Source organism: Notamacropus eugenii, chromosome 5, assembly GCF_028372415.1.
Source record: "Notamacropus eugenii isolate mMacEug1 chromosome 5, mMacEug1.pri_v2, whole genome shotgun sequence".
Taxonomy (NCBI): domain Eukaryota; kingdom Metazoa; phylum Chordata; class Mammalia; order Diprotodontia; family Macropodidae; genus Notamacropus; species Notamacropus eugenii.
Genome location: NC_092876.1, coordinates 434,457,621 through 434,473,550, shown reverse-complemented (window position 1 = coordinate 434,473,550; position 15,930 = coordinate 434,457,621). Strand labels below are relative to the sequence as shown.

The 15,930-nt window shown below is 39.0% G+C and overlaps 2 pseudogenes; both read right to left on the bottom strand.

The window, feature by feature from the left end:
• Nucleotides 1–3,211: 3,211 nt before the first annotated feature.
• On the bottom strand, nucleotides 3,212–4,736 carry LOC140508028 (nucleolin pseudogene; annotated as a pseudogene).
• A 2,734-nt stretch (nucleotides 4,737–7,470) lies between these two features.
• Nucleotides 7,471–12,014, bottom strand: LOC140508027 (glyceraldehyde-3-phosphate dehydrogenase-like; annotated as a pseudogene).
• Between the last annotated feature and the right edge of the window lie 3,916 nt (nucleotides 12,015–15,930).

Genomic DNA, 15,930 nt, shown 5'->3' with positions numbered 1-15,930 from the left:
CCCCACTTCCACCCCCATGCTACCCTGGAAAAAGAAAACTCATGTAACAGATGTGCACAGTTAAGTGAAAGAAATCTTCACATTGGCCATGTCCAAAAAGGTATGTCTCATTCTTGCATCCTGAGACTATCACTTCTCTGTCAGGATGAGGGTAGCATCTTTTAGCTTCTCTTCTCTGGAGTTGTGGTGGTTCATTGCATTGATTAGAATTCTTAAATCTTTCAAAGTTTGTTTTTAGGTTGTGGTTTCCTGTTACTGTTCACACTAGTCTATGTCAGATCATACAAGATTCAGTAACTTAAATACTGTTACACTCAGAACACATTGGCAGAAACAAACCAAATATGCCATAGTATTAACTTTTGTTATACTTTGCCAGGAGGCTGAGACTCAAACATCTGAATGTAAAACAGTTTTCAGAACTTATGAATAGGAATTATTCCATGTTATTTTGGCTCTACACTATCCCCTAAAATTCTATGTCTTCTGACCAGCCAGGTTAGGGCTTGGGCGTCTCCTCTTGCTGGTAGGAATTTTCTCTAATTTAGAATTTTCCCAGTTAGCTGTGACCAAAGGACACAGCACCTCCAGACCTCTTAAATTCATAAAGTCACCTAAATCTTGACACATCCATCTTAAGGTTGATATTGGGTCACCTTTACTCAAGAAAGAACCATAAAACAGAAGAAACAGAGTTTTGAGATAGTCTCTAGCTCATCTAGTCTATCAACAGTCAATAAACATTGATTAATAGCTTAGTATGTGCTAGACACTGTGTTAGGAATATAGGAATGATAGGAATATAAACTTAAAATAATAATAGCCCTTGCCCTCAAAGAGCTTATAATCTAATGGGGGAAAACAGTACAGAAAGAAAGCTTTAAAAAGTGGGGGGGAGAACACCAGATGAAACCCCCTGCAGGGGTATGAGGTACCCAGAGTTGAAACCAAGCTAAGTAGTTGATAAAATTAAGAGTTTATCTTTGTCTATGGCTTCTCTAAAGGAGCACTTTGGGAGACTCTCCAGCTGAAGTTGGTGAAGAGGTACTGAGGGTTAAAGTTGGGTCAATCTTTGAATTTCTAGTTCTTTTAATGCAACAAAAAGGTGTATATACATATGCATATATATGTATCTTTATATGTGTATATGTAGTTACATATTTGTTACATAAACATTGTACATATGGTTCCTTTTCCTCTTTTTTTTATCTTTGGCTATGTAATCTTTTTTGTTTTTACATCAGATTCATTCTTGAATATAGTTCCTTCTTCTCTCCTCTCCAGTGAACCATCTTTTGTAACAAAGAATTTAAAAGATCAGTTTAGCAGACCTAACTATGACATTGACCAAGTCATTGACCAAGAGTATGTAACATTCCAGGTTGCTTCCTACATTTGCAAAAAAAAGATACAAGTTTGTGTTTTCATTTTTTCAGGGGCAAACTTGTTCAGTTTCATTATATTTTTGTTGATGTTGCTGTTATTCTTTCCATTTACATTCATCGAGCAAATTGTTTTCTTGATTCAATTTCTCCTTGAAATTATTTTGTATATACTTGTGTACAAGTTGTATCCTCTTCCATAGAGTACAAGCTCCTTTGAAGCATTACTGCTTTTTTTGCACATAATAGCAACTTAATAAATGTTTATTGAATTAGATTAAATTAGCTAGCCAAAGTTGATATTTTCATTTTCCTGAGCTGCTTAAATGGTGAATTGCAACTTTCTGTGAAAGGGATCTGTCAACTCCAAATTCTCATATTCTTTCCATAAAGCAGGAGGAAACCCAGATGAGGAGAAATCTTACCTTTTTTGGATCAGTAGTGAATTGCTTGGGCTATAGACTCATGATCAGCTAAAGATAATGGTACCTTGGAGTTCTTTGGTCTATCAATCAGGCTTGTCCAGGGAACTGGTGGATAAGTATGTTGTGGGGCTTAAGAGAGATAGTGGAGTATCTTGCAAGGTCCAGTCATGAAACCCCAGGCCTTTGTTGTTAATTATGCCTCCTGGGTTTGGAAAACTGTATTAGCTTTCCTGATAATGAGCATCCTTCTTAAGTAAAACAATACTTTGCATACAGAATGACCTAAATGAAGAGTGACCACTCTATACCTCTCCTCTAGGGATGGGGGTGGATTATGGCCTCCTTGAAGGGTGGTAGGTAAAGAGTCAGTGGTCAATCATAATAATTTTTTAAAAAATGTCAGGCATAATGACCTGAGACTTTTGATGGACTGGTACTCCCTAAGCTGTTAGAGAGACAGAGGTAGCTAGGAGACACCAAAGGTTTTTTGCTTCTGGATAGAATGGGGAAATAAGAGCTAGATGAGTCTTTGTAAAACCTATGAACCCCTTCTCAGAGTGATGTTTTTAAATAATAGAAGGAAATGTTAAATTTTAGCTTGAGGCTAGTAAAAATAAAGATATAAATTTTTTTCCATCCAGTTCCCCTTGAACTCTATCCATTGGTCCACTGATCTCTTGGGGATACTTACCTGGTCTTAAGACTCTGTTGCTCGGTGTTGTACTGTTTAACATAATTGTTAAAGATACCACAGTAAGACAGGAGCAAATAACAGAATCTAAAGATCAGACTGAAGGGAGATGAGTGATAGGATCATGAGAGCTAGAGCTAAAATAGATCTTAGATGTTTTCCAAGTAGTCCAACTCCTCAAGTTATGAGTGACGAAAGTAAGGTCCAAGAGGTTAAGTGATTTACCTAAAGCTGCAAAATCAGGATTGGAATCTGGCATTTTTTCCCCACAGCACCCCTTTACTTCAGAGAACCAGGATGGGAACCTGTGTTTTCATTGTGTGTTTTTTTAACAGAAAAAATAGTTTTGTGTAATGAACATAACATTAAAAACTCAAGACAAATCATAGACAAAAAGGTTACCTCCCACATGCATCACCTATCTCTACAAAAAGTCAAAACTAACCCACTCTCTCCCTTGAAATGTCATCCATGTTTTTCCAAGATGACATCCAGACTGCGTGTTTGTCTTGGAATGTCCTCAGAAGGTAACACGTAAAACCCCTAGAGTTTGTTCAAATGGCAGGGGGAAAGAGAATGGGAGAAGCTATTCAACCTTGGTCTTCTTTCTCTGTGACTTATCTCTTCCTCCTCAGCCTCCTTGGACACCACTCTGACCTCTAAAGTTGCATCAGTCTCTGCCTCCAAAGGCTCCTTGGTCCTCTACCACCCCCTCAGCACTTGGCCTTATCTTCAGTTGCTTTTTTTTCATCAATCTCCCCAACTTCCATGGACTCTTTTGCAACTTTAGCATCTTTTTCTGATTTGAATTCAACAAAACTATACCCTTTAAACAACCCTGTCTCTCTGCCTGTGACTGTCCTCGTACTCACAGAGCTGTGAAATGAATTTTCCTTTGTTTCTTCTCTCGTGTCTTTGCACAGACCTTTTGACAAATAAAGTTTTGTAGGACTGGCTCCTTGCAGTCTGTCCCTTCAGCTGCAGCTGTATGACTCTGCCTCCGATTTCTATCCTACAGGAATTCAAAGCTTCTTTCACATTTTCCACAGAGGCAAATTCAGTGAATGAGGACACTTTAGGTCAGCCTTGGTATTTCTGATGCAAGCTGATGGACTTAGCCTTCTCAGACATTTCCTGCAGACTTTCTTTAGTGGTGAGGTAGGTGAGGTCACTCAGCACCAGTGTCTTTGAGTCTGCTGACCTGCTGTTTGTGGTTTCTGCTCCATGGATTATTCCCCTCAGTCCTCAAATTCTCTCATCCTTGACTTTTCTCCCCTGTGTAGTCCAGAATGAGAGCCTGACCATCAATCTTAGTTCCCTGTTTCTCTTCCAAAGCCATATCCACATCTGATTCTATCTTAAATTCACCATAGGTAATTCCTTTGGGGGTCTCAACCTTCATGAAGTCTGATTTCAATAGCATCTTCTAACACTTTCTTGAGCTCTTTCTGAGTTATTTTATAAAGTAGATTCTTGATGAAGAGCGTTCTCTATCTCCATCTTTTTTGTTTTCTTTTTGGTTTTTTTTCCAGGTTCATTTCAGAGCCAAGCACTTTGGAGCCACTGAGTTCAAGAGCTTTTTCTACATCTCCAGTGGATTTGAGTTCCACATAGCAAACTTCCTGCTGGTGCCAATGCTTACCACAACGGTAAGGGCCTTTTTTGGCAAAGAATTTTCATGATGCCAGTTTTTAGCTCAGAAGCGGTTTTGTTGAAGTTCAGCTTACCTGTGGAGAGATTGAAATTTGCAGATGCTTCAGTTTCCAATGTCTATTTCTTGACTTTGGGAGCTTTCTGTTTACCCATTTCCTTTTTCCTATTTCTTCTTACTTCTTTGATGAGTTCTTCATCCTTCTCCTCCTCATCTTCCTCCTCCTTAGGAGGAGTGGCTGCTGCTTTAGCAGGGGTGTCTCCCTTCTTGGTGATGTGATGACAGTATTGGCTCAGAGAGCTACTTTCTTAAGGGTCAATGGGGGTCTTCTTATCAGGAGTCATAACTGCTTTGTTGGCAGGTGCAATGGCAGCAATAGTTTTTTTTGTTCGTGCAGCCACAGCAATTCTTGCCTTTCTGAAGAACCATAGCCTCTTCTCTCCTGCCTTCTTCATCTTCTGATGTGTTCTTCTCTTTACTGATTTCTGTCTTCTTTGGGGGAGGAGTCATTTTCTTTAGCTCACCTTGATTATTAGCAGCTTCACCATGGGGGCAGCACTTGACCAGGGGTCAAGCTTCAGATCCATGGCAGAGGCCCAAGTAATATGGGTGCTTGCAGAGAGCTCCAGGAGGGGGTCTATCCTAGGGCAACCCTTTGCTGGTGGAGACTCAATGGAAATTAATTTTAGGGAATAATGCACTGATTAGGTGTTCCCAAATATACCACAGATGGAAGGATAGGATGCAGGATGCCAAGAAATGGTACTTCTCTTTTTGACTTCTTTTTGAGTGGGAGTTAGTGATGGCACTCCTTCTACCCATAACAGAGTGCTTGGCACATAGTAGGCACTTGATAAATTTTACTGACTGATTAACCTTTGCCTTCTTAAAGGGAACAACATGCTGGAATTAGGAAATGAGGCATTAGTATGGAACATACTTTTTTTAAAGGGCCATTTGATGGATAAAAATAGAAATGGGGGAATGTTGACTGGAGTAGCACATTATCAGTGGTAGGCAACACATAGCTTATGTCATTTGGAAATATCATACTTAAGACTACTCAGTGTCTTCTTTATAACCTGGCAGTCAACCAAGCCCTCAGGAACAGAAAACTACTGAATATCCCTCTCGTTTTCTTAGTTTTTTTTTCTTCAAATTTCATTTTTTTCATAAAAGCATTTTTCTGTTACAAAATTGTATTTTATATTTTTTCAGTCAGCAAAAATATTCCTTTTTTCCCCCTCCTCTCCATTGAAAATGAAAGGAAAAACAAAACCTCTGTTACAAACATATATAGTAAAGTAAAACAAATTTCTGCACCAGCCATATTTTTTAAAAAAAACAAACTTTGTCTCATTCTGCACTTTGAGCTCTTTACCTCTATCATGAGGTAGGTAGCAGATTTCATCATTAGCTCTCTACTAATTAATTTATTTTTAAATTTTCAACATTCACTTCCACAGGATTTTGAGTTCCAAAATTTCTCCCCATCTCTCCCCTTCCCCCACCCCAAGACAGTGTACATTCTGATTACCTTTCCCCCCAATCTGCCCTCCCTTCTATAACACCTTTCCCCTTCTCATTATCCCTTCCCTTCTTTTACTATAGGGCAAGATAGATTTCTGTACTCCATTACCTGTATATCTTATTTCCCAGCTGCATAAAAAAATAATTTTTAACATTTGTTTTTAAAACCACCCTTAGTTCTCTAGAATTGTGATCGATTGTTACACTGATCAGAATTCCCAATTCATTCAAAGTTGTTTGTATTTGCCATATTGTTGCCTTTGTATACATTGTTCTCCTGGTTCTGTGTATCAGTTTATGTAACCATCCAGGTTTCTCTGAAATCATCCCCTTTAACATTCCTTATAGTATAATAGTATTCTTTTATATTTGTATACCTTAACTCATTCAAATGCTTCTCAATTTATGGACACCTCTTCAGATTCCCATTCTTTGTCATCTCAAAAAAAAAACCACCTATAAATATTTTTGTATTTTGTTAGGGTTAGTTTTAACAAGCATTTATTTGCTCTCCCTTTTCCCACTCCCCATTTAGGAAAAAAACCCAAAATGCTTATAACATACGCATAATCAAACAAAGCAATTGTCTACTTTGTTCATGTCCAGAAAAATATGTATTTTATTCTGCACTTAGAATTCATCACCTCTCTGTCAGGGCATAGGTAGTGTTTATTCTTTATCATTAATGCTCTGGAGTTGAGGTTGGCCAATGTGCAGATCAGTTTTAAAATCTTTCAAAGTTTATTTTGCAACAGTGTTGTTATTATATGAATTGCTTTCCTGGTGCTGTGTACCTTACTCTATATCTGTTCATAAAGGTTTCTCTGAAATTGTCCATCACAATTTCTTACAACACAATAGTATTTCGTTATGTTCATATAGCATAACTTGTTCATCCATTCCCCAGTTGGTTGGCATTCCCTGAATTTCCAGTTCTTTGCTGCTGCTAGAAGAGCTGCTATAAGTACTTTTGTAAATATGGGAACTTTCCCTTTTTCTTTGATTCCTTTAAGTTATAGGATATGATATGTTGGAGCCAGCTCATAGGACTAATGAGAGTTTTCAGTGTGAGCGTTTACAGCTCAGAAATTGGCAAATGCCCCAAATTAGGATGGGCAGCTAGCTGGCAAAGGGGATAGAGTGCAGGGCCTGGAGTCAGGAAATGTCATCTTCCTTAGTTCCATTCTGGCCTCAAACATTTACTAGCTGTGTGACTCTGGGCAGGTCACGTCACCCAGTTTGCCTCAGTTTCCTCATCTGTAAAATGAGCTGAAGAAGGAAATGGCAAAACAGTCCAGTATCTTTGCCAAGAAAGCTCCAAATGGGGTCAAGAAGAGTCAAATTTGAGTGAATAACAAAACCAAATTAGGACCTTATTTATTTATTTTTGTTGATTGTCTAGACATAAGAAAGTTATGGGGAAAATATAATAACATATTAAACTTAAAAGTGTGTGAAGAATTCATTTTGTTTTTTCCAGCAAGCTGGTTGTTAAATGTTTAGCACACCATTGGTTAGAGGCCTAGCAATGATACCATTGGATCATAGGATATACACAGTTTAGTAGCTTTTGGAATGTAGTTCTCTAAATTACTTTCTAGAATTTTTTTTTTTTGCACTAAATGTGGCCACTTTACTGATGGTTCACAAAACAGGATTTCAGACTTCTCCCCACTACTACAGGGATGCTTTGGGGGCAAGGATGTGAATGGGATGTGGGATCCCCAGTATAGGAACATAGGTTAGGAATGTAGGCTCCCCAGTGGTGGATCTCCATTTTTTGGTTGGGGATGAAGGTCCATGGCTTTTCACTTTACTCCTTGGAGGCCATGTAGACCATGAGGTCTACTACACAATTGCCATAACCATACTCATTGTCATACCAAGAAATGAGCTTGACAAAATGGTCATTGAGGGCAATACCAGCTTCTCCCAATATCAAGGGAATAAGGGTAATGTCTCTTGAGGGGCACTCAGGTAATATCACCTATCATTGTCCTTAGTGCAGCAGCCACCTATATGCTGGGCAATACCAGTGTCAGCATCAAAGGTAGAAGAGTGAGGGTTACTGTTGAAGTCACAGGATACAACCTGGTCCTTTGTGTAGCCCAAAATGTCCTTCAAGGCTTCCTATCATGCTTGCTTCACCACTTTCTTGATATCATCGTATTTGGCAGGTTTCTCTAGGCAGCAGGTCAGATCTGCAACAGATACATTGGGAGTAAGAACATGGAAGACCAGGCCTGTGAGCTTCCCATTCAGCTCAGGTATGACCTTGCCTACAGCCTTAGCAGCACCAGTGGAAACAGGGATGATGTTTTGGGCAGCACCATGTCCATCGCACCACAGCTTACCAGAGGGATCATCTATTGTCTTCTGGGTAGCAATAATGGCATGGACTGTAGTCATGAGTCCTTCCACAATGCCAAAGTTGTCATGAATGACCTTACCCAAGAGGGACAAGCAGTTGGTAGAGCAGGAGGCATTACTGACAATCTTAAGGGAATTATCATATTTCTCATGGTTCACTCCCATTACAAACATTGGGGCATCAGCAGAAGGGGCAGAGATGATGACCTGCTTGGCTCTGACCTTCAGGTGAGTCCCAGCCTTTACCATGGTAGTAAAGACTCCAGTGTACTCTACAACATACTGGCTTCCAGCATCTCCCCATCTAATATTGGTGGGATCTCATTCCTGGAAAAGGGTAATGGCTTTTCCATTGATCACCAGTTTCCCATTCTCAGTCTTGACAGTGCCCTTGAACTTGCCATGGGTGGAATCATATTGAAACATATAAACCAAGGAGCTGAGATCAATGAAGGGGTCATTGATGGCCATAATGTCTACTCTAGCTGAGGTGAATGCAGCTCTGGCCACCAGGTGCCCATTACGACCAAATACAACCAACCAACCTTACAACATTTACTCCAACCTTCACCATCTTGCTTCAGGGGTTCAAGTGAAGCAGTATCACTTGGCACCAAGCTTGGGAGAAAAGCCCCTAGAATTTATTTAAAAATCAGTTTACAGTTCCACAAACAGTGTATTAGTACTGACTATTTTCCTGCAAAGCCCCTCCCCCCCATTTGCCATTTCACTTTTTTTGTCAATTTGGTGGGTGTGAAGTAGACCATCAGAGTTGTCTCAATTTACATTTCTCTGATTATTAGTGATTTGGACCATTTTTTTCATATGGTGAACAAGAACTTGGATATTCTTATCATTTTTACGAGAGATTGGAGGAGTTGGAAGGAGTTGAGGGACTGTGTGATAGAGTAGAGTGATGCAGGGTAGGGTAAGTTAAGAAAAGTTTAGCTGAAAAAGCAGTAGAATATCTACTCACTTTCAAAGGGTCCGTGACCTTGTTGACGAAGGGTCTAAACAGATGGTTCTGTTTTTTAGTTGCACAATTGATAGAGCCCCAGGCCTATAGTCAGGAAGACCCGAGTTCAAATGTGACCTCCGACAACTTAACCAAGTGTGTGATCCTGGGCAAGTCACTTAATCCTGTTTGCTTCAGTTTTCTAATCTGTAAAATAAACTGGAGGAAGGAAATAACAAACCACTTCAGTGTCTTTACCAAGAAAACCCTAAAAGGAGTCAGAGGCAGACATGACTGAAATGACTCAACGACAGCCATATACATATATATCATGTATGTATATATACATATATTATGTCTTTAGAAAGAGTAGAAAAGCTCCATTATGTGGACTTTTCTAGGGAGTGTGGAAAAAATTCTGACAAAGAAAAATTCTCATTAAGACCATATGCTGTATTTCTAATCTATGGATCTCCTAAGTACTTTACCAACATTTAATTCATTTTTACAACATCCCCTTGAGTTACTTGAAGTGCAGAACTGTTAGCCCCTATTTAGGAACGTGAAGGAATTTAGAAAGAGAGAAGGGTAAATGGCTCACCCACAGTCATATAGTGAGTCAGTGACAGAGCCAGGGTGAGAATTCAGAATTCAACTTGAGTTTCTGTGCTGAGATCCCTGGGGGCACATTTCCTATCTCATTTGCATAAAGCATCAACATTTTTTTGAGCCTGTGCTGAGAAAGCCCTGAAAAAAAAGGAACCAGTGGAAATTCCCTTTCCTTTCTGCTATCGTATGAACCAAATTCTTCAGCTTTTACAGGGATACTTGCTGTTTTTCCTAAATTGAAGCCTTGTCAGAAGGGGTCATACATTTGTTTGGAGGCAATGCCAAACTGTGAGCCCAAATTAAACAAAGCAGATCATTTGAAGACCATGTAAACCATAATTTTAGAAACAAGTTTCAAAACACACCTGATTACAAAAACCTACTATTTTGGATTTTGGCTGGTTATCAGAAGAATGAGAAAATGTGTGCATGTGGGGACAGCTCCTGCTAAAATATATTTTCTGCTTAGTTCTGGAGATGGAAAACTCAAGCTTTAGGAAAACCGAAGCTCTGTGAAATTTCATTTTGGAAGTTCGTGGGGTCCCTTGTACTGCAGAACAGAGTATGGATTGAAGTGTCTAAGCACCACCGTAATTAGATATCACTCCCAATCTCTGCATAGTTAGAAAATTCTTAATTTATGACCTCATCTGTCATATGGGTCTTAGATATCTCTGGTATTGAGGTTTCAGGGCATGAACTGTAGTTCCTGAAATCTAAAATCAGTTTTTATCCCATTGTTAATGCTCAATATATAACAATAATCCTTTTGAAAGTGAAAAAATAGGTATGCTATTGGAAGAGAAAAACCCTTCCCTCCCCACCAAGTGCCTAAGGTCTGATAATCTGTAGCCTTTTTCCTTTACCATTAAAAAAATATATCTGCATGTTTGTGTGTGTGTGTGTATACACATTTATCACATATATTTGGGAGAGGGGTGGTCCATACTCTCCCTCATAATCATTGAGGCCTGGGGCTGCCCAACTGAATTAATTAATCAAAGGGATGAACTAGGTGTGAATAAGGCCTAGAGATTTCTTTTGAGTCAGTCTATCAATCAAAGGCATTAAATTTGGTATGAGTAATCCAGTTAATCACAGTAGGGAAGGACTAGAAACCTTCAAGCCATTGAGACAAATGAAGTGATGCTCTCCAAGAAGTATATTAGAATTGACTGAGAAGACTCAGTCACAGCTTGTGGGGGTCTCCTCTAAAATAGCAAGCTAGTTTGGAACCAAGCATTTCAACTTCAGGCCAGCAGAGAGGAGAGAGCGCTTCTCTCCAAGTCTCTGAGAGGTAGTCACTTAGGCTGCGAGAAGAGATTCTGTCTTCTTTCTCCTCTCTTTGATCAGAAGAAGCCCAGATGGACTTCTGGAGATCAGAAGATTTTGGATTTCCCACAGGAATCCTAGCAGTGTTGGCAGAATCAACAGCAGTTTCTACATTGGGAGCTGAGGATAAATTATGCACGAGGAAAGGGAGCTGGAGCATTTTAAAGCAGTTAGCCATCGGAGAGCCCCACCATTCCTAGGGAGAAGTTTAGGAAGGCCCCAGAAAGGGACTTATATTATAAAAAAATGACATATTAAAAGACTTTTAGGAGTTGTGAATTTTCCCCCATTGCCACATGAGATCAATAAACTTGAGCCCACTTTCCTTTAAATTCCAAATGTAATTAAGGGAGAGTGTGCCACAGACTTTTGGATGCATGGTTTATACCAGTTATAAGTTTAGCTAACTAATTGATATAAACTGTAATCTTTGAGGAAAATACTCCAGTGGGGACTTACAAGCTATAGTGCTTGAAACCCACTCCCCATCCTCTCATGGTTTACCCCTAGAGCCCTTTTCCCTCAGGGGACAGATAGCAGTCATGTTTTTCAGACCCTACCTGCTAGCTACTAGTCCTAGTTTATATTGATTATCCAGCTCAAAGCTGATTTACAGGAGAGAGTGTAAACAGAGTAATATTAACAACCTGAAGGGATAGGGATTGGATGTGGGATTTCATGGGTTTAGGGATCTCTTGATGAGGTCCATCTTTCAGTATAGGTTGATACCTTCTGACAGGCAACACATGGTCTTAGAGAGTTGCCTTGAGAGGTTGAGTTGTCCAGGGGTCACACAGTCACTACATGTCATATTCAACACCTGAAGAAAGTGGAAACCCTCTGGACAAGAGCACATATGTGAGCTAGCCCTGGCAAAGGGGGTTAGTTGCCATATGCAGTACCATGTGAATTTCCTTTTGGATTCCTTTGTAAGAGGAATAGATGGTATTCAGGGAGACTTAGCACATCTTGTGTGAAGGCTTGCCAGGGCCTTTTTAGGGCTGCTTATCCACCTTTGGAATCTATTTGTCACACAACTCTCACCTGCAACTCCAAGAAGCTGTAGCATATGCAGCAGCCACACCCAGGTAAAACTGTTTTGGCAGATGGGCCAAACCAGGACAAAGGTAATCCAGAGGCCTCAAATCTATAGGGAAGTTAGGGGGATGTCTTCCCCAAGCATGTGAAAATTTCCACCAATAGAATGGGCAGATGAGAACAATTTGTTTCATCAGGCCAGCGAAAGGCAGCTAAAGCAGGTGCTCAGGACCTTGGTTACACATGGAAGACACCAAGGTCATCCACTACATCCTGGGCCATGACATCATCCTGACTTTTGTCCTGCCATTGGGCTTGGATGACTCAAGAAGACAGAGTGAGGCCAGTGCCTTTGTGCATCTCTGCTTCACTTAAATCTAATTTACATACAAATGAAGATGTCAGCTGTGGTGTCATTGGTTCTTTTTGAAATGAAGAATGAACAATAACATATTGCCGATCCCCTATACCTACCTTCCTTTCAGTAACCTACTAGCGAGTGAAGATATTTACAGAGTAAATATATTTTCTTTCTTCATTCACTCCCATCCTACTTACACCTCTATAGTGGTATCTCCTTTTATGTGCTCCCTTATGTTATCTGCAGGCTTTGGGGATTTTAATACTCTCCAGTATAGAATGACCCTAAATCTCCTTACATGTGGGAGAAATCTATATTTAACTTATATTTAGGGACTCATGTACATACAGTGTGGGATATTTGCTCCCTTCTTATACAGTTCAGTTGATCTAGTTATAAGATACAAACATAGATGATGAGACACTGATCTGGTAACAAGGTAATAATACCCAGTGATCTCTTTGTGCAGTATGAACATTTATTTCATTCTGATTGACTCAGAAGTTGTTGTTATTTAGCTGTTTTCAGTTGTGTCTGATTTTCAGTGACCCTTGTGAGGTTTTCTTGGCAAATATGCTGGAGTAGTTTGTCATTTACTTTTCCAATTCATTTTACAGATGAGAAAACTGAGACAAACAAAGTTGAGTGACTTGCCCAGGGCCCCACAGCTATAAGTATCTAGATTTGAACTGAGGAAAATGAGATTTCCTAGCTGCAGGCCTGGCACTCTATCCACTTCAAGTGGATAGAATTAGCTAACTCTGGTATGCTAATAAATAAACTGACCGTATTCTGGGGGTTTAACATAGCTAAGCCCTGGAGACTGTGAGGCAGTCCATGCTGGGAGCTAGCAGTCAAGAAAGAAATCCACTCTCAGAAGGTATAATTTTGAGGGAGATGGCAATTTCTCTTTCTTCCCTTCCCTCCTTTTGGCCATGACAATGCAGTTAGTCAGCTGGATTGTAGACAGCACATTGAGTAGTAGGTGTGTCAATGGGAGAGTAGAGACATACATCAGATACACACAGGTACGAAGAAGCAGTCACTGGAGACTGGAAGCAGCTTCAAGGAACAAGACTTCTGTCAGTGGAGAAGAAAACTGCCGTGGACTCATGAGAGAGTGGGCATTGGCAAATTAGAGTCAACTAGAGGAGAAGATCAAGCCCTTGTAGTCCGGGCCTCAGAATGTAGCTCCCCTGCCTATCAACTGGGGAATGGCTGGATAAGTTTAGTACATGATTGTGGCGGAACACTTGTGCTATAAGAAATGATGAGCAGGATGTTTTTAGAAAAATCTGGAAAGATTTATGTGAACTGATGCAAAGTGAAGTGAGCAGAACCAGGGGAACATTGTATACAGTAACAGCAACATTGTAATGATGATCGACTAACTATTCTGAGTAATTTGATAATCCAAGACAATTCCAAAGGACTTCTGATGACAAATGCTATCCACCTGCCAGGAAAGAACTGATGGGGTCTGAATGCAGATCAAAGCATACTTTTAACAAATTTTCTTTATTTTTATTTTCTGTGGGTGTGTTGGGTTTTTTTGGTCTGTGTTTTCTTTCACAACACAGCTTATATGGAAATATGTTTTGCGTGACTGCACATATAATCTATATAAAATTCCTGATATAAACTGTAAACCCACCTTCATGAAGGGTCTTTGGTCCAAGACAGACGGCCAAATGACTGTTTCTTACTATGTCTTGAACTTTTAAAATGTCAAAGTAGCTAAGTCTTTCACTGTTGATCATTCTGACAATATTGATGTTACTATGTACAATATTCTCCTGGTTCTGCTCACTTCACTTTGTATGAGTGAATTGTGCATTGGATGAGATGGCCACTGATGTCCCTTCCCATTCTGAAATTCTGTGTTGTTAGTTTTTTTTGAAGGACTGTTGGATGAACTTACCGTGTGTATTAGAGACTCATTGTTGGAAGAGAACCTTCAAGTCAATGTGTTCCTAGCTTCATTGAAATGCATGGACTTAAAAAGTTTCCAATGGACTCGAGGCAAAATGCCTTCCACATCCAGAGAAAAAACTATGGAATTGGATCACAGATAGAAACAGACCATTTTCTTTTGTATTATATTTTGTTTTGTTTTATGGTTTCTCCCATTCATTTTAATTCTTCTATACAACATGCATTTAATAGGAATGTACATGTAAAACCCATATAAGATTGTATGCCTTCTCAGGGAGGGAGTGGGGAGGGAGGAGGGAATGAGAGGGAGAGAGTAGAAAAAAAATCTAAGATATATGGAAGTGAATGCCAGACACTGAAAACAAATAAAATAATTCAATAAAAAAAAATGCAAAGTACCAGTCAAAAAAAATATAATGTGTTCTTAGGCAAACCAATTAACTTCTCTGAGATGAATTTCTTATAAAATAGGAATAATAACATTTCCTTCACAGGGTTCCTATGAGGATCAAATGAAATAATGCATTGTCATGTGCTTTGAATACCTTCAAATGCCACCTGAATGCAAATTGTTACTGTTATTATCATTGTTATTTCCTTCTTTTCTTCTTTATTTTGGATGTTAACCTGATTGAAATAGTCCTCCAGCAAATCACTATTCTGTTGTTTTACTTAGATAGTATAATAGATAGAGTCCTGAACCTGTTGTCACAAAGACCCAAGTTCAAATTTGGTGTTAGATACTTGTAGATGTGTGACCCTGGTCAAATCACTTGCCCTTTGTCTTCCTTAATTTCCTCATTTATAAAATGGGGATAAGAATAGCACCTATATCTCTGAGTTGTTGTGAAGCTAAGCTGAGATAATATTTGTGGAGAACTTTGAAAATCTTAAAGCGCTACATAGTAGCTAGTTTATTATTGTTGTTATGATTATTATTAAGTTCAGCAGACTGTTACAAAAGTGTTTAATTTTTTAAATTGAATAAAAGTATTGAATATAAAATTCCTCATCTTCTTAAGGAGGGTGAACATTTGGAACTTAAAATGTTAAAAAAAAAGAATGTAAAAATTATTACACGTGATTGGAAAAAATAAATATAAAAAATTTATATAAGCCATAATAAAAACTGACTTTCCATAAGAAAAAAAAACGTAGCATCCCCTTTGGATAACTACCTCTATTTTGGGGAAGGGGATGAAAAAATAGAATATTTAGATAAAGGGTTTCTCCCATGTCTTTCCTCATGAATTTGTAAGTATTTGTTGGTGTTAAATATTTAGCTCAACAGAGCTCAATAGAGCTTTCCTTTATTCCAATTCATAGTGAAAAAAAAGCTGATGTTTCTTCATTAAATAATGAGAAGAGAGATATATAGGCCAGGTGACTCTTACAGTATTACTTAGAGTAATGCTTAAAAGGATTTTGGCAAGGGCTGTGAAAAAATAAAGTGAATAAGAAGGCTTTGGGTGTCTGAAGTCTCACATAATCCATTATGAGGTAAAACCAGCAACTAGGGCTCCCTCTCCTCAAAAAAAGAAAGGAAAGAAAATGAGAGTGGCATTAAAATAACAATATAGCTGACGTTTGTATAGCATTTTAAGATTTATAGAGTACTTTATCTGTATTATCTCATTTGATCCTCACAACA